The sequence below is a fragment of the Gorilla gorilla genome, chromosome 8 (assembly GCF_029281585.2).
Source record: "Gorilla gorilla gorilla isolate KB3781 chromosome 8, NHGRI_mGorGor1-v2.1_pri, whole genome shotgun sequence".
Taxonomy (NCBI): Eukaryota; Metazoa; Chordata; class Mammalia; order Primates; family Hominidae; genus Gorilla; species Gorilla gorilla.
This window is the reverse complement of record NC_073232.2, coordinates 69,481,014-69,500,803: the sequence shown is the minus strand read 5'-3', so window position 1 is coordinate 69,500,803 and position 19,790 is coordinate 69,481,014. Positions and strand designations below refer to the sequence as shown.

Here is a 19,790-nt window from a genome sequence, read left to right as displayed (position 1 = left end):
CCTCTGAGCTGCTTGCAGTCTGGGGCTGCCTAGTTTATACATTTCTGAATGCTCAAATATATTTTCTAATGTTTCAAAGTGGCTCTGGTGTAGGAGGTTGTTGGTGGAGTGACCCGAGAGTGTACAGGAATTGAGGGCATATGAGATCTCTGGACTCTGCACTCCATTTTGCTGTACACTCAAATCTACTCTAAAATAATAACATATCTTTAAAAATCTATAACTATCATGTAGCCCTTTTCAAGTCTCCAACTGGTTGGAGCCAGTTCGATTAAAGCTCAGAAAAAAAAACTGGTTAATAAGCTAGTTCTGACCCAACTGGCAAGAAGCGGCAGGAAAGACCCAGGCCAGGGGAGCATATTGCACATGCATGCACCAGGAAACTGGAGGAAGCTTGGAGGCCCTTTAGCCTGGTCCTGAGCCCGCTGAAACTGCAGTTACAGGCACAGATGCCTGGGGCACCAATCTGAATCTGCCAACATCCAAGGCCACATGAACACAAATGCGCAGAGTCTCCTCTGCGATCGGTAGCTAAGGATGTTAGGCCATGATTGGACTAGGATGGGAGATGAACTGAGAACTATGGATTCTGTAGGTTGTTGTTGTCTCTTCCCACCCCCAAGCAACAAGTGATGAACACACACACACACACACACACACACACACACCCCGTAGTGACTAACAGGATCACCCTCCAGGGGATTTGCAGAAAGGGGAGCAGAAAACATCCCAGGGGCCTTTCACAGCTACTTCCTTGAGCCCCCTTTCAGACTGCTGTCAAGACCTGTCGCAGCCCAAACATCACCACCCTGATATGCAGAAGCTGGCATCCTTACCTGAAATTCAACATCAAGAAATGATCTCTTCTACTCAACACTGATAGAAATACCTCTAAGCAACGTCCTCATTGGCAGGGGTGGAGTGGGGGAGTTTCTTAAAAAGTGAGGCCTCTGTCTACCACCTAGAGAACCTGGAAATTTCCATCTGTGCCACAAAGTCCAAATCACTGGCCACTGCCCCAGTGTATGGCAGATTAGAACATCTCTCCATTAGATCTGGGTTTCTATTCCATTGAGTGAAATGCCTTTTCCATTACAGGAACAGAATAAGGGATCAAAAGGGTCTTACAACTGAACTCCAGTGTACAGTCTGCACAGACACTAGGCTTGTGCAAATATGACACAGCGAGGCCCCAGGACCCTTAAGCCAGCTGAATGTACTGAGTTTCAGGAAACAGTGAGACACATTCAGCAAAACAGTGGGCTTCATGCTGAAAGAAGTCACTCCAAGTAAACACACATCACACACACACACACACACACACATACACACACACACACACACACACCCGCAGACACCCTAGTGGCCAATAGGTCCTCTCACTAAAAACCTGTGATCAGGAGAGCAGAAAGCCTCCCAGGGGTCCACCACTGCCCTTTCTGGAGCCCCTTATCAGATGGCCAGCCCCAGGACAGCACTGTCTGATCCTGGTCCAGTCCAAACCACCATCACCCTGTGATGTGGGAGCTGGCCACTTCACCAGAACCTCTGTGTCAGAAAAATTTCTCTTCCCTTTAAAATGATGAGGGGGAACCTTCAGACAGTGTCTGATTAGGGTGGGTGAAGAGAGGGGTTTCCTAGAAAGTCAGGCAGGGCAGGGCTGAAGCCCTCTGGGTTAACTGAGTGCTTTTGATATGAAGGCAGGTAAGACTGGACAGGTGGGGGTGTTAGTGAGGGGATGGTGTAGGGTGTGCTGAAGAACTCCACTTGGGCTCTGCACACCAGGGAAAATGACCATAAAACATCCCATCTTCACTGCTCAGAAAAGGCTAGATCTGCTGTGAGCTAGAAAGCCATGTGGGGGCAGCTGATGAGTCATCAAATGGGAGAAATCTGAGAGCCATGTGTTCCACAGGCCTCTGGTCCTTGTTCAGGCAGCAGGGCACTGTGACATGTGGCTCCTTGGCCCCTTCCAGCCACCACCTTGATTGCATGCTGCAGGGAAAGAGACTGAAGACCAAGAATGGGGTCTTGCTCACCATGGGATGATGGCTCAGTACAGAGCTGAGCTATGTATGGCCCAAGAGGCAGAAGGTGGGGATGACCCAGGCTGAGCTGGGGGATCCAACTGAACATGCACTTGCTAAGAAGCTGTGGGCTATGATGCCTTGGGACCCCAGTCTGGGTCTAGAATTGTAGCAAAACAGGCTACTGGTAAAAGTTCTTGGGAAGCCAACTCACTTTTGCTGTCATCCATGGGCAAACAAACCAAGCCCCACCACTTCCCACTCCCTCTGAAAGCCTCCTGCCCCTCTGATCGACCACACCACAATGGTGTCACTCTGTAAGGCACAGGTAGACAAGGCATCCAGCCATGCACACTCCAGGGCCCACACATGTCCAGAAAACACTGGTTCTTGTTGAGACTCCACTCTTCCAACTCAGACAGAAGCTCCCCAATCTCCTCAGCCACTCCCAACAACAGGAGGTCTGAAAACTTTCATGCATGCTGCTATGGTCTAAACCACTCGTGGCGGTTTTCATTTTCATTTTCCTGATAATCAGTGATGCTGAGCACCTTTCCATATGCCTTTTCACCAACTGGATGCCTTCTATGGCTAAATGTCTATTTAAATCCATTGCGCATTTACAAATCTGCTTTTTTGTGGGCTTCTTGATGTTTTTCTCTTTTTTTTTCCTATTTATTTATACAAGTTCCTTAGGTATTTTGGATATTTTTTAAAATGATTTTCAATTCCACTGCCCAGTTATAAATTTTTTTTTTTTTTTTTTTTTGAGACGGAGTTTTGCTGTTATTGCCCAGGCTAGAGTGCAATGGTGCGATCTTGGCTCACAGCAACCTCTACCTCCCAGAGTCAAGCAATTCTCCTGCCTCAGCCTCCCGAGTAGTTGGGATTACGGGCATGTGCCACCATGCCCGGCTACTTTTTGTATTTTTAGTAGAGATGGGTTTTTTCCATGTTGGTCAGGCTGGTCTCAAACTCCCGGTCTCAGGTGTTCCATCCACCTCGGCCTCCCAAAGTGCTGGGATTACAGGCGTGAGCCACTGTGCCCGGCCAATTATCCCTTTTTGTGTTTTTTTTTGGGGTTGGGGGAAGAACAGAGTCTCGCTCTGTCACCCAGGCTGGAGTGCACTGTTATGATATCGGCTCACTGCAGCCTCCGCCTCCCAGGTTCCAGCGATTTTCCTGACTCAGTCTCCTGGGTAGCTAAGATTATGGGCGCGCAACACATGCCCAGCTAATTTTTGTATTTTTAGTAGAGACAGGGTTTCACCATGTTGGCCAGGCTGTTCTCAAACTCCTGACCTCAGGTGATCCGCCCACCTCGGTCTCCCAAAGTGTTGGGATTACAGGTGGGAGCCACCACTCCCAGCCCCATTTTGTGTTTTAACATCAGTCAACACTCATATTTTAAAATAATAACAATGAATGGTGGTACCTTAGAACAAAGGAATTATAGATCTTTCTCTTGTCCTAGTGCAGACATTTTGTCTATAAAATGTTATTCACAGATGAATTCATGAGAACATTACTGTGAATTTTAAATCCATATACAAGTGTATGCTCATTCATGAATATTTCAATAAAATAAAACTAATAGCAAAAAAGAATTCCAGAGTTGAAGCAGTTTCAGGAAAAAGGAGTTGGCAGTATGAAGTAAAATAGCAAAAAAAAATTTTTTTTTAAATGGGTATATTTGTGTCTACAACCTTTTTCTAATTATAGCATTAGACAATGTGTATATATATACATATATAAAGCAATGGAAGTAGCATTGTTTTCATACTAGTCTAGAATATTAAAATATATGTAATATGTGATTGGCAAAATAATGGCCCCCCAAAGATGTCCACAGATTCCTAGAACCTTACATGAAAACGGTACATCATGCATGTGATTCAGGTAAAGACCTTGACATGAGGAGACTACCCTGGTGCTATGGAATGAACGTTGTGTTCCGTCAATGTTCATGTGTTAAAATCCTAACCCTCAAGGTGATGGTATTAGGAGGTTAAGCCTTACGGGAGACTCTGCCCTCATGACTGGGATTAGCACCTTATTAAAGGCACAAGGGAGCTTGTTTGTTCCTCCCACCATGTGAAGACACAGCAAGAAGGAAGCCTCTATGAGAAAGCAGGCCTTCACCAGACACCAAGACTGCCGGCACCTTGATCTTGCACTTCTCAGCCTCCAGGACTGTGAGAAACAAAGTTCTGTTATTTATAAGCTACCTGGTCTAATGCATTTCCTTGTAGCAGCCTGTATGGATTAGGACAGTGGGCTCATGTGGATGATGACGGTGTCTCCATTCAGGACTAAGTAAGCACATGAGTCCTTAACAGTGGAAGAGAAGGGGGAAGGAAAGAGCCACAGAGACATGTGGCCATAGAAGAAGGGCCCATGGGATGCAAGGTTGCTAATGGTGAGAGTGGAGAAGAGCCCAAAGCCAAAAAATGCAGGCAGACTCCAGAATGTGGAAAAGGCAAGAAAAAAGATCCCCTAGAGCCTCTAGAGATGAAGGTAGCCTTTCTACCACCTAGATTTTAGCCCAGTGAGATCCACATCACACTCTGACATACAGGAGTGTAATAAATTTGTTTTATGCCCTGACATACTGGTAGTTTGTTGTAGCAGCAATGGACTAGTAATATATAAATATATACACACACACACACACACACACACACTACCCCCCCACCACACACACAACATAACTATCTATATATATCCTACCCTTCAAAACTGAATCAGATAAACTACACATTAGCATTAACTTAGCTGGGTGTGGTGGCACATGCCTGTAGTCCCAGCTACACAGGACGCTGAGAGGGAGGATCACTTGAGCCCAGGAGTTTAAGATCAGGCTGGGCAAACACACTGAGGCCACATTTCAAAAACAAACAAACAAAAAACACAACAAATCTTTGATTAAGCTCATTTCCCAAATTTGAAGAGGAAACAATTATTAGATAAAGAGGAGAAAAGAGAAAGGTAGAGCTGCTGACTTCTGTGGTGGAAGCACAGGCACAGGCCCAAACATACTCCTGTCCTCCTGGCTTTCCTGTCCCTTCTCATAAGGGACACAGGAACCTCTCAAACTGAACCATGGATCACAGAACCATACTCAGAACGCAATACAGTTTTGTCTATGATTTTTTATATATCTGTGTCCCTGTTTCTGCCTCCCATTCCCAACTCCCTTACTCTAGTTAGAAAAAAATGGCTATTATCAAATATGAGTACATCCTTATATACTAATGCCAACTGATCACCAGCTGATTTTCTTCTTTTACAAAGTCATAAGTATTTAGGCTTTAACACATCTTCCAAGCAATAGAATGTTATTTTCCAGTTCATTAACACAAATTCTATATCTAAAATGAAGACTTCACAAGTTGATTTAAATAACATATTAACGAAAATCGACTGGCCATGGTTCAAACTGACATTTTAATTAAATGTGATGATAGGTTGAGTAACCTAGCAGTACTCTAAAATGACTTTTGGTTATGGCTTTTTCCATATTATGTTTAGGCTGAGGCATCCCTAAATGATTCAATTGTAATTCCCCTTCTTAAACATGAGATTTATCTTTACAAAATAATTTATTTTCTTAAAATTACAAGTTAATTCTATAGTTCATGCATACATAATCTCAGTAGATATCAGCTGTATGTGTACACACATACATATAGGTATTTGTATATACACACATTACATAATTTAAAAAAAACTTATTAGCAGGGTACAACCACGAAGACAAAGAGGCTTTGTGTAATGTGATGGAAACACAATTGCGGGACAAACAACAGGCTGCTGTGAGGGCTGTATTTACCCTTTCTGACGTAAGACTTGGAAAACCATGGATACTGGATATTTAATCCCCATAACAGAAAATTTAGAGTGCAGAAAACTTCCCACAATTTTTACAGACAATGTCAATAGAAAGGCATTCAATGCAGGGAATACACAGTGTGACAGTATACAAAAATAAGCAGGTTTAGATTTATGAGACAAGAGAAATAAATAGTAGATGATGTCATAATTCTCCTTTTATGGAGTTATGAAATTCTTCACTTTATATAAGGTCAGGTGCTTTCAAATGTCAATGAGAAAAATATTTAAAGGAAGAATCAAATCTAAGACGTAGAGAGATCTTTATAAACGTGAACTTCAGGCCAGGCACGGTGGCTCATACCTGTAATCCCAGCATTTTGGGAGGCCTGGGTGGGCCGATCACGAGGTCAGGGGATCAAGAGCATCCTGGCCCACATGGTGAAACCCCATATCTACTAAAATACAAAAAATTATCCAGGAGTGGTGGCATGTGCCTGTAGTCCCAGCTACTCAGGAGGCTGAGGCAGGAGAACCACTTGAACCCGGGAGGCAGAGGTTGCAGTGAGCCGAGATAGCGCTACTGCACTCCAGTCTGGTGACAGAGCAAGACTCCATCTCAAAAAAAAACAAACAACTTTTTTTCATGCTGAGAAGATATAATTACCAACACATTCTTGAGCACAACTATGCACACAGGCACTTCCGCATTCACAAGCCATGCTGTGTGCACACACTGATGCCCCTAGATTCCTTTTTTGAAGAGATGGTCTCTTGGTGTGTCACCCAGGCTGGAGAGCAGTGTTAGGATCATAGCTCACTGCAGCCTCAAACTCCTGGGTTCAAGTGATCCTCCTACCTCAGGCTCCTGAGTAGCCTGAACTATAGGAATGAGCCACCATGCCCAGCCAATGTTTTCATTTTTTTGTAGAGATGAAATCTTGCTATGTTGCCCAGGCAGGTCTTGAACTCTTGGCCTCAAGGAATCCTCCTGCCTTGCCCTCCCAACATGCTGAGATTACAGGTGTGAACCACTGTGCCCAGCCACCGGATTCTTTATTAAGAAGAAAACTTGTTTGCGGACATGTAGGCAATGAATTGATGAATAGTAGTTCATAAATTACTAATTTACACGTCAATACAAATGAGTTGAGTAAACACAAAATAACAGCATAAATTAATAAACAGTTTACGACCTCAAGTTTCTGTTTTTCCTTTAAAACATAGCTCTGACAGAGACTACTACTTGTCCATTCCATGGAAAAGTCAGAGGTGGTTAAAATGTCAGAGGTACACTTATTAACACCTTGCTGCCTTTTGGGTAGCTTCCTCTCAGTACTTCACCAGTTGGGATTGACACACCTCTCCAGCTGGGTTCAGGAGCCAGACAGGAGCACACAGAACGGGGAATCCAAAGCCATCTCTGACACTAAAAGCAACGAAAACAAAAATAACCAAACATATTATCAAGAAATGAACAAGAGATCGATATCAAGTACAGCAAAAAGAGAAGAAATCATTTAATCTGCCAGGCTTTCATTCTGACAAAATAATTTACAACACGCATGTCTCCATCTGACATGTGTGAATAGAAAAAGAAGAGGTGACAATAGAGTATAGGATTCATCTTCCAATTGTCTCTGATCTATCCAACCTTTGTTACACATCAGAGTTCTCCAATTTATAAATAAACAACAGAGATACGTGGCAACCAGGACACAGAGACATACTGAGAGTACTGCTCAGCTCTCTGCCTAGGCCTGATTCTGATGATCCCTGACAATGAGCACTGTGAAATTTACAGCAAATCAGTACACATACACACAAACACACAAAAGAGATACTTCACGGGCAAAAAGCACCAAAGACATAAAATAAAATGCTTGAAAGACCATAAAACAATTTCTGATGAAATGCTGTTTTCATTTTGCAGTAGTAAAATATTCACCACCAAATCTACAATTAGCTTAAAAATTACAATAAGTACAGTATTTTTGGATCCCATCTCCAATTCACACCTTATCAACATGTAATAATCACACTGCATCTACAACAAAGCTGGATGGACTTTATGTGCTGAATACAACTTGTACACTAAGAAGGAAATTTTTTGAAATAATGAGAATACACCATTTGTATGCCATGCTCTACTTCACAAGTTAAAAGAAAATACAATCATTTCTATTTTTAAAATGCATTGAAATAAAATACAGAAAAGAGTATTCTAATACCAGTTAACATTAAGAGAATATATCTCTAAGCCAAAGATCTTGGATCTTCTACAAAGACAAAATCAGCCGGTATATATTTGGGTAAGAAAAAAAAATTAAGAGGTCAAGAAAGGAGAGAAGATGTTCGCACAGAATCATCTCCAAAAATGGCTTTCCGACGCATTCAACCAGTTTTCAAGTCCATTTGTTTTTCCTCCTTTGGCATCAACAGCCTATATCACCAAGAATATGCAAAATAATTAAATTTGTACGTTAATCAGCTAATCTAGAAGTGGCAATATAGTCAGTGAAAATACAAAAAAACAGAAAATGTCAATGAATTGCTTAAGATGTTTAAGATGACATAGCGTAGGGAAAAAATGATCTGATAAACACTGGAAGAGTTAATAAGGAAACTCAGGCATGGTTCACCAACACCACACGTCAAAAGAACTTATAGAGAGAATAAAGGAATAACCCTTAAAAAAAAAATCTAATTTTAGAAAAAAATTGCTCAAAAGGGAAGTTAGGGTTTTGTAGATCTTCTGGAAAGCTGATTAATTTCTAAGCTAAAAACGCATGATCCTTAAGAGAAATGGCTGAGTCCAGGCCCAAGGCAGGAAGAGGACAAAATGAGCCTGGATCCTCTGGTTCTGTCAGAAAGTAAGAAATGCTCACAGACTAACAGAGACCGTTGAAGGGACACAGGAGACAGGCCGAAGGCTCCTGCAGCTGAAATCTGGGACAGCATAGGCATCAGAAAGAACAATGACAGTGATGGAAAATAACCCATGGAATAAAACGCAAGTGCATTAGTCAGCAGTGATGCTGAAACAAAGGGGAGAAGAGAAAGCTCTTTGTTAAAAATGCCAGCTAACAAACTTAGAAGGAATGACAGAGGAATAACATCCATTTTGAGTCACCAGTGCCATAACTGATAGAGAAGATTATCAGGGGGCTAAAATCACTGGATGAAAGAAAACTATATGAAGCTTTTTAACGTAGCACAATAGATAAAAGTATGAAAACATAAATTAGAAAAAACTAAAAATCATACCATAAGAGATGGATAAGTTAGAATACAGGAATAACAGGCCAGGCATAGTGGCTCACACATGTAATCCCAGGATTTTGGGAGGCCAAGTCGGGAGGATTGCTTGAGCCCAGGAGTTTGAGACCAGCCTAGGCAACATAGTGAGAACTCGTCCCTAGAACAGAACAAAAAAAATTAGCTGGGAGTGGTGGTGCACTCCTGTAGTCCTAGCTACTTGCGGGGCTGAAGCAGGAGGATCACTTAAGCCTGGGAGTTCAAGGCTGCAGTGAGCCAAGATCACGCCACTGCACTCCAGCCTGGGAGACAAAGTGAGACCTTATCTCAAAACAAAAACAAAAACAAAAACAAAGAAACCACAATAACAAAAAAACACTGGTAACAATAAAATCATGATTACATAAAGACTGTATAGAAAAAAAATCCTCAGAATATAGAAATAAAATTATGTATTTTACCTGTAGCTATATTAGAAGAGAGTACTCTTGTAGACAAGGATGACTAGAAGGATATGCAAAAATGAAAATAGCTAATAACACTCATTATGTCAGGCACTGTGGTAGGTAGTTTATGCACATTGTAACAAATTACACACTACATTATCTCAAAATTTTCAGATAAATTTTACTGGGAGTCATAAATCAATACAACAAAATCAATGTTTTGCAAACATCCACTAAGCATAAAGGTATACAAATTCCCAACCCAGACTGAAAAATAATTCACATAAGCCACACATCAGTGGAAACCTACCCATGGGAGATAATACAACATAATCTAAATAAAACTTTCAGAGACAAGGCATGTGGCTTCTGGACAGCCACAAACTCCCTGACTCTGCTCTAGTGTTTTGGCCATCAAAAGAAAGCCAAGTGGCCTCAGGTCTCTGAAAAACCAAAAAAGCAACCTATGGAAGATGGCGCGGTATTTGAGGAATATTTGAAGTCTGTTGAAAAATGCATCCTGTATTTTTTTTCAAGATAAGACTCCCTTGTAATGCCAGGTAAGTGAAAAGCCCTCAGAGACACATGCACACAAAAAGAAAAACAAAACAACATAGAATGAATCCCACCAAAATGTGTTATGATGGCAGAATTATGGGTGATATGATCTTCTGTAATATATCTTTTTATTAAAAATAGAAAAAAAGCAGACTTACCCTCAATTATCTATAGCCTCTGACCCAAGTGGTTTGGAATTGGAAAGCAGCATCACTCGACTTGAAGCCATCTTGGCATCAATGGTGGAGTAGGTGGAGATGAGACTCTGGACCAGCTCATGGGTGAGCCCCACCTTGTCCTGTCAAGGCCACCAAGAAAGGGCACCTGAGGAAAGCACAAAGATCCTGGAGAGACACTGGTTTCACTCAGTTTCTCAAAATTATCTTAGACACATTTCCTGAGAACCTTTCTTAATGCCACAAACACCAGAGAAGAAAATCCTTATAACAAAGCTTGAAATGGATCCCCATCTCCATTAAACTTTTCCAAAGCTCCGTGAGTATATAACATGATAACCTAAACACCTAGCTAGAAAAAGCTCAGTTCCAGTGCTACAACAGTGCTAGCTTTTCTAACATTTTTAAATAACCCTGCTTTTAACCCAATAAAATTCAACTACAGAACTAAGAAATAAATATTGGAAATCCACTTTAAAATAATGAGGAGACCACTGTGAATGAGAAAAAGAAAAAGACAAACAAGAGCTGGAAAGCACACTGATTTTGTAGAAACAGAAATAAGCCATGCAGGTGCCACACTGGCAGCAGTGCCCGCGCTGGGGCCACGGATCAAGGAGGCATGGAGGACAGGACTCTTCTGCTTGGTACAATGAAAAAATGGTATTCTTTTTATTTTACATATTGACAATATGCATTTGGGCCTTTATTATAAGTACAAGAGAAAAATCTTCAATAAATAAAAGCTGAGTACATTACTTTTTTTAATTAAAAAATAGATTCGGAAAGAATAATGAGAGTTCAGCACAATGACTCCCGCCTCACTGAAAACCGTGGCTGCCACCAAGGTCAACACAGACAGCATCTTTGTCATACAGCACACCCCCAACTCCAGAAAGAGGCACATAAACCAGCTGCTCCTTAATTAAACAGAGCTTTTATTGTTTAGGAAGAGCACAAGGGTCTGGGAGGAAACTGATGTCACTCATTGCAAAATGTCCTACCCCTGGAAGACAGGATCCAAAAAGCCAGCTTCAACTGACAAGAAGTCAGTAAGTATCTACTGTTGACAGGGGTGTTAAAAACAATGCACAGTCCAAGGGCTTAAACCATGACACTAAAGAAGGGCATTGTGCCACACTGGAACAGTGGCCCTCTAGCTACAAGACAAGAGGTCAGAGAAGAGGGGATTTGATAACACCTTTGCAGGCCTACACATAGCTGGCTTACTTTTAAAACCTCCAGCAAGGCCATCTTCCCTTGTTTGGTCATTTTTCAGTTTTCCTGAGAAATGAAGCCATCCCAAGAATCCAATGTGTAATTCTAGTATGTTCTACGACAAGAGAATACCTGGCATGTGAATTTGGCTTTATTTTTCAAGTGCGCTCCTCTTAAATAACCATAAAGTGACACCTGCCGGTCACATTTTGTTCGGATATCCTCTGGGTTTGTCAAACCTTCCATCCTAGAAAAATAAACTCAATCATACAGCAGAAACGAATGCCATAAGTTCCTATACCTCCTTTCATGTGTCAATGACTCATCACACTCTTGTCCACTAAGCATGTCGTTTAGAAAAGAAGAAAATGCAGAAATAAGGAAGCACCATTCACCATCCAGCAGAGGAAAAGGGGCAGGCACACAACTGTGTCTCTAGGCTGAAAGTGACATTCATTCTGTAAGACACCAGACAGGGAGATGACATCCACTTGGGGTCAGGGAAGAGTGAAGAACATATTCAGAAAATCCCTTTCTGGAAGAGGGTGAGCCTGTGCTCTGGGATTTGTACTGTGGCTTGGATTCTGGCAGGTGGAAAAAGGGTATTCCAAGCTGAGAAAACCACAGCACAAAGAAAAGCACAAAGCAAGGAAACTGAAGGCACACACGAAGGACTCAAGCACCCGGGCACGAAGGCAGCATCACTGAAAACTGAGGCTGAACGTAGGATGGGGTCACATCCCGTAGCCTTAAATGCTTCCAAGTCCTCCCATTTTCCTAAACATCTCACAATTTATTTACTCCCAAAGGCACAACATCTTTGAGCAATGATATAAGTAGACATTTTCCATCAACTACACGTCTACCCCCACTATTCAAATAGGCACAAAATAAATCCTATCACTGTTCTTTTTCTAGTTTTTTTAGCTTTGAAATATATGGCCCAGGAAGAAAAAGTTTACAATCACTTTTTACCTGTCTGCCAGGATATAAGGGTGAGAAGTTTGCCATGTGAGAGGCCTAAACTTCATAACTGTAATAAAACGGCCCAGATTGTGGATTTCTTGGTTTTGATATTCTCCATGCACCATTCCAGAAAGGTAGAACAGCTTGACACCCTAAACATTAAAGGAAAATTAAAAATTAAATTTCAATTAAATTCTCATCAATACTGCAACAAAATAAAAGCTCTAAACAAGAAGCAATCCTAAGAAGGGAGACTTCCAGCAAAGCCACTGTCCTGAGGCTTCCAGAGCCTTGCTGGCTTCTTTCAGGACTTATTAGAATCCCACAGAGGCAGACTGCTCTGCGGCCGAGCAGGGGCATCCATCTAAGTATGGTGAGGAGAGGGAGGTGAGGCCTCTGAGCACAGAAATGGTTCTGTGGCCGATGGACCACAGCAGTATGGAAAGGACGGGGCAGTGCCTGGTCCTGTAACTGGGAGAAACTTCTGATGTACTCTATTAAGTCCCGACTCCAAAACACCCAGACATTGCCTGGTGCAGCAGGTACGGAGACAAATGAGATACACCAAGAGGCCCAGAATAAGCACTCTCTTGAGGGAAACCTTCCAGAGACTGGGAACACATACACAAAGGGAATTCAGGAGGCAATTCCTAGAGAGATGTTTAGTAATGTCTCTTCAGTCTTTTTGTTTGTTTGTTTGTTTGAGATGGAGTCTCACTCTGTCACCCAGGCTGGAGTGCAGTGGTGCACTCTCAGCTCACTCCACCCTCTGCCTCCCAGCTTTGAGCAATTCTCGTGTCTCAGCCTCCCTAGTAGCTGGGATTACAGGTGCATGCCACCACACCCGACTAATTTTTGCCTTTTGAGTAGAGACGGGGTTTGGCCATATTGCCCTGAGCTCGAAACTCCTGGCCTCAAGTGATCCACCCGCCTCTGCCTCCCAAAGTGCTGGGATTACAGGCGTGAGCCACTGTGCCCAGCCTCTTCAGTCTACTTTAAAAGGATTATACTGTTAGTTTCTAACAATTATTTCTTTTCCTACCTGGTAAACTTCTGTCCAGAACCTGTGTTTTAATCGCTTCTTTGTCTTCTTCAGTTGCTTATTATGCTTGAAGGAGTTGAGGTGGGTGAGAACTCCCACAATTTTAGGAAAGCCATGTACTTGACAGATGTTTAGAAACTCAAACATTTCCATTTCAAACCCAAAGCTGGCACCTATAAGCATCAGTACCTACAAGCACAACACATTATTTCTCGAAGAAACTATCAAAACAGACCACCTACACTAGGGGTTGGCAACTGGCCCACAGGCCAAATCCAGCCCATCACCTGTGTTTGTAACTAAAGTTTTATTGGAACATAGCCACATTAATTCATTTACATATTGTCTATGGCCGCCTGTGCACTACAACTGCAGAGCTAAGTAGCTGCAGAAGATATGATCCACAAAGCCGAAAATATCTACTGTCTGGCCCTCGACAGAAAAGTCCTACTCCACACTAAATCAAATGACTACACAGGCATCACCCAGAGAAACCCCCACGCTCTGAGTTGCTCTAAAAGGCAACCATAAGACAAGGACCAGTAGGATATAAACATCCATTTTAAGAATTCTAATGCATGAGAAGTAACTCAGAAAAGGCAGGGTCTAACCTGGCCCTTACCTAAGAAATCCTAATTTAAAGAAATGAAGTTTTCTGTAACGTATTTTTAAGCCAAATAACAGGTCTCTGACATCCAAAGAATCGGAAGAAAGTGATAATCAATGAAATATATTAAATAGGTACAGAAAACCAACCTCTTCTTTCAATCTCCTCACAGAAAAAAAAATCTGTTTTTTGCTGGGAAGTATGCAGTGGAAACCTCTATCTTGTACGTTAATTTGTAAAACTCAATTGCTCAGAAATTTTTTTAAATAGCTACCCGTTTAGAATTAAGTCAAAAAACAGTAAGATTATGATGAATGGTAGTCTATAAGAAAATATAAGCAGATAAGACCAATTTTTAAAATTTAAGACACTTCAAAGATGCAAAATAATTTCAGAACTGATTCCTGGAAACTTCTAGTTTTAATATTAAAGATAGTTCTGTTCTTATCATTCCATGGATAACTGAAAATAACACAAAATGGAAACAGAAATGCCCACCTTCGATTAAACTAGGAAACATTCAAAACCCGAAACCACAGAATACATGAAGTTGGGCTTGTAGGAAAGCACAGCTGCCACTGCGGACCGAGGAAGCAAGCAGAGCTCTCCAGCAACACTGGACCAGCTCAAAGAACAGGTGGAATATCCTCACACCACATCTGATGCCACAGAGTGCCAAGGGGCAAGCAGCTGGTTGTAGGGTCAGGAAGAACAGGGAGCAAACAGTCCCTCAGCTGCCAATCTTTGTCATCTAAGCCAGTGTTACTCCCATAATCTACACATGCATGTACACACCCAAATCCATGTATTGTTTGTGCCTTTGCCATACTCAGGAGGCTTTGACAACCCAGAGCAGAGCAATCAACATAAGCTAGGCTAAATAAATTATGGTACATCCACAGAATGGAATATTATATTAAAAAGAAGGAGGCAGAGCTACAGTACTTACTGATCATATGCCTCCAAGATATATTACACAAAAAAAGCAAAGCATAGAACAGTGTGTAAAATAAGCTACCATTTCTGTTTTTAAAGGGTGGTGTGTGTTTGTATGTATCTGGAAGGATACCACTCTGCAGGGACCTGAGAGACCAGCAGTTAGAGCAAGGAAAAAAAAAATGCGCATTGTGTGTACCCTGCATTACAGTTAGAGTGCTTTACCAAATGTGTGTGCTCCTTTTGAAAATCTTAAAAAGATTTACATAGGCATCTCTCTCAATGATAGTTAAGAGGCTGGGAAGGGGAGCAGGGAGGGAGGGACAAAGAGGGAAAGGTTAACAGTTACAAAAATACATTTAGAGGGAGGAACCAAGATGGCTGAATAGGAACAACTCCGGTCTACAGCTCCCAGTGTGAGCGACACAGAAGACGGGTGATTTCTGCATTTCCATCTGAGGTTCCGGGTTCATCTCACTAGGGAGTGCCAGACAGTGGGCGTAGGACAGTCGGTGCAGCACACCATGTGCCAGCCTAAGCAGGGCAAGGCATTGCCTCACTCGGGAAGCGCAAGGGGTCAGGGAGTTCCCTTTCCTGTTCAAGGAAAGGGGTGACAGAGGGCACCTGGAAAATCGGGCCACTCCCACCCGAATACTGCACTTTTCCGACGGGCTTAGGAAACGGGGCACCAGGAGATTATATCTCACACCTGGCTGGGAGGGTCCTACGCCCATGGAGTCTCGCTGATTGCTAGCATAGCAGTCTGAGATCAAACTGCAAGGTGGCAGCGAGGCTGGGGGAGGGGCGGCTGCCATTGCCCAGGCTCGCTTAGGTAAACAAACCAGCCGGGAAGCTCGAACTGCGTGGAGCCCACCACAGCTCAAGGAGGCCTGCCTGCCTCTGTAGGCTCCACCTCTGGGGGCAGGGCACAGACAAACAAAAAGACAGCAGTAACCTCTGCAGACTTAAATGTCCCTGTCTGACAGCTTTGAGGAGAGCAGTGGTTCTCCCAGCATGCAGCTGGAGATCTGAGAATGGGCAGACTGCCTCCTCAAGTGGGTCCCTGACCCCTGACCCCCGAGCAGCCTAACTGGGAGGCATCCCCCAGTAGGGGCAGACTGACACCTCACACGGCCGGGTACTCCTCTGAGACAAAACTTCCAGAGGAACGATCAGACAGCAGCATTCGCAGATCACAAAAATTCGGGGATCTGCAGACACCGCTGCTGATACCCAGGCAAACAGGGTCTGGAGTGGACCTCTAGCAAACTCCAACAGACCTGCAGCTGAGGGTCTTGTCTGTTAGAAGGAAAACTAACAAACAGAAAGGACATCCACACCAAAAACCCATCTGTACATCACCATCATCAAAGACCAAAAGTAGATAAAACCACAAAGATGGGGAAAAAACAGAGCAGAAAAACTGGAAACTCTAAAAAGCAGAGCGCCTCTCCTCCTCCAAAGGAACACAGTTCCTCACCAGCAACGGAACAAAGCTGGACGGAGAATGACTTTGATGAGTTGAGAGAAGGCTTCAGACGATCAAACTACTCCGAGCTACAGGAGGAAATTCAAACCAAAGGCAAAGAAGTTGAAAACTTTGAAAAAAATTTAGACGAATGTATAACTAGAATAACCAATGCAGAGAAGTCCTTAAAGGAGCTGATGGAGCTGAAAGCCAAGGCTCGAGAACTATGTGAAGAATGCAGAAGCCTCAGGAGCTGATGCAATCAACTGGAAGAAAGGGTATCAGTGATGGAAGATGAAATGAATGAAATCAAGTGATAAGGGAAGTTTAGAGAAAAAAGAATAAAAAGAAACAAACAAAGCCTCCGAGAAATGGGACTATGTGAAAAGACCAAATCTACGTCTGATTGGTGTACCTGAAAGTGACAGGGAGAATGGAACCAAGTTGGAAAACACTCTGCAGGATATTATCCAGGAGAACTTCCCCAATCTAGCAAGGCAGCCCAACATTCAGATTCAGGAAACACAGAGAACGCCACAAAGATACTCCTCGAGAAGAGCAACTCCAAGACACATAATTGTCAGATTCACCAAAGTTGAAATGAAGGAAACAATGTTAAGGGCAGCCAGAGAGAAAGGTCGGGTTACCCACAAAGGGAAGCCCATCAGACTAACAGCGGATCTCTCGGCAGAAACTCCACAAGCCAGAAGAGAGTGGGGGCCAATATTCAACATTCTTAAAGAAAAGAATTTTCAACCCAGAATTTCATATCCAGCCAAACTAAGTTTCATAAGTGAAGGAGAAATAAAATACTTTACAGACAAGCAAATGCTGAGAGATTTTGTCACCACCAGGCCTGCCCTAAAAGAGCTCCTGAAGGAAGCACTAAACATGGAAAGGAACAACCGTTACCAGCCGCTGCAAAATCATGCCAAAATGTACAGACCATCGAGATTAGGAAGAAACTGCATCAACTAATGAGCAAAATAACCAGCTAACATCATAATGACAGGATCAAATTCACACATAACAATATTAACCTTAAATGTAAATGGACTAAATGCTCCAATTAAAAGACACAGACTGGCAAATTGGATAAAGAGTCAAGACACATCAGTGTGCTGTATTCAGGAAACCCATCTCACATGCAGAGACACACATAGGCTCAAAATAAAAGGATGGAGGAAGATCTACCAAGCAAATGGAAAACAAAAAAAGGCAGGGGTTGCAATCCTAGTCTCTGATAAAACAGACTTTAAACCAACAAAGATCAAAAGAGACAAAGAAGGCCATTACATAATGGTAAAGGGATCAATTCAACAAGAAGAGCTAACTATCCTAAATATATATGCACCCAATACAGGAGCACCCAGATTCATAAAGCAAGTCCTGAGTGACCTACAAAGAGACTTAGACTCCCACACAATAATAACGGGAGACTTTAACACCCCACTGTCAACATTAGACAGATCAACGAGACAGAAAGTTAACAAGGATACCCAGGAATTGAACTCAGCTCTGCACCAAGCAGACCTAATAGACATCTACAGAACTCTCCACTCCAAATCAACAGAATATACATTTTTTTCAGCACCACACCACACCTATTCCAAAATTGACCACATAGTTGGAAGTAAAGCTCTCCTCAGCAAATGTAAAAGAACAGAAATTATAACAAACTGTCTCTCAGACCACAGTGCAATCAAACTAGAACTCAGGATTAAGAAACTCACTCAAAACTGCTCAACTACATGGAAACTGAACAACCTGCTCCTGAATGACTACTGGGTACACAACGAAATGAAGGCAGAAATAAAGATGTTCTTTGAAACCAACGAGAACAAAGACACAACATACCAGAATCTCTGGGACACATTCAAAGCAGTGTGTAGAGGGAAATTTATAGCACTAAATGCCCACAAGAGAAAGCAGGAAAGATCCAAAACTGACACCCTAACATCACAATTAAAAGAACTAGAAAAGCAAGAGCAAACACATTCAAAAGCTAGCAGAAGGCAAGAAATAACTAAAATCAGAGCAGAACTGAAGGAAATAGAGACACAAAAAAACCCTTCAAAAAATTAATGAATCCAGGAGCTGGTTTTTTGAAAGGATCAACAAAATTGGTAGACTGCTAGCAAGACTAATAAAGAGAAAAAGAGAGAAGAATCAAATAGACACAATAAAAAATGATAAAGGGGTATCACCATCGATCCCACAGATATACAAACTACGATCAGAGAATACTACAAACACCTCTATGCAAATAAACTAGAAAATCTAGAAGAAATGGATAAATTCCTCGACACATACACTCTCGCAAGACTAAACCAGGAAGAAGTTGAATCTCTGAATAGACCAATAACAGGATCTGAAATTCTGGCAATAATCAATAGCTTACCAACCAAAAAGAGTCCAGGACCAGATGGATTCACAGCCGAATTCTACCAGAGGTACAAGGAGGAACTGGTACCATTCCTTCTGAAACTATTCCAATCAATAGAAAAAAAGGGAATCCTCCCTAACTCATTTTATGAGGCCAGCATCATCCTGATACCAAAGCCTGGCAGAGACACAACCAAAAAAGAGAATTTCAGACAATATCCTTGATGAACATTGATGCAAAAATCCTCAATAAAATACTGGCAAACCGAATCCAGCAGCACATCAAAAAGCTTATCCACCATGATCAAGTGGGCTTCATCCCTGGGATGCAAGGCTGGTTCAATACATGCAAATCAATAAATGTAATCCAGCATATAAACAAAACCAAAGACAAAAACCACATGATTATCTCAATAGATGCAGAAAAGGCCTTTGACAAAATTCAACAACACTTCATGCTAAAACCTCTCAATAAATTAGGTACTGATGGGACGTGTCTCAAAATAATAAGAGCTATCTATGACAAACCCACAGCCAATATCATACTGAATGGGCAAAAACCGGAAGCATTCCCTTTGAAAACTGGCACAAGACAGGGATGCCCTCTCTCACCACTGCTATTCAACATAGGGTTGCAAGTTCTGGCCAGGGCAATTAGGCAGGAGAAAGAAATAAAGGGTATTCGATTAGGAAAAGAGGAAGTCAAATTGTCTCTGTTTGCAGACGATATGATTGTATATCTAGAAAACCCCATTGTCTCAGCCCAAAATCTCCTTAAGCTGATAAGCAACTTCAGCAAAGTCTCAGGATACAAAATCAATGTACAAAAATCACAAGCATTCTTATACACCAATAACAGACAAACAGAGAGC

The 19,790-nt window shown here is 42.2% G+C and overlaps 1 protein-coding gene across 12 annotated transcripts in view; it reads right to left on the bottom strand.

The window, feature by feature from the left end:
• The window catches only part of LOC129525008 (arf-GAP with GTPase, ANK repeat and PH domain-containing protein 5-like), a 53,462-nt gene that overhangs the window by 30,181 nt on the left and 3,491 nt on the right, over positions 1-19,790 (bottom strand). For 5 of the 12 annotated variants that reach the window (XM_063710116.1, XM_063710113.1, XM_063710117.1 and 2 more), the window contains exons 1-3: positions 10,279-11,614; positions 9,126-9,276; positions 4,119-7,287 (exon numbers count right to left, since the gene is read on the bottom strand). The exons of 1 other annotated variant lie outside the window; for it this stretch is intronic. The gene's annotated coding sequence lies outside the window, so the exon portion shown is untranslated. Of the gene's footprint in view, positions 1-4,118; positions 7,288-9,125; positions 9,277-10,278; positions 11,615-19,790 lie in introns of those variants that run through there. 6 more of the 12 variants (XM_055353090.2, XM_055353097.2, XM_055353086.2 and 3 more) reach the window with 5 other exon arrangements.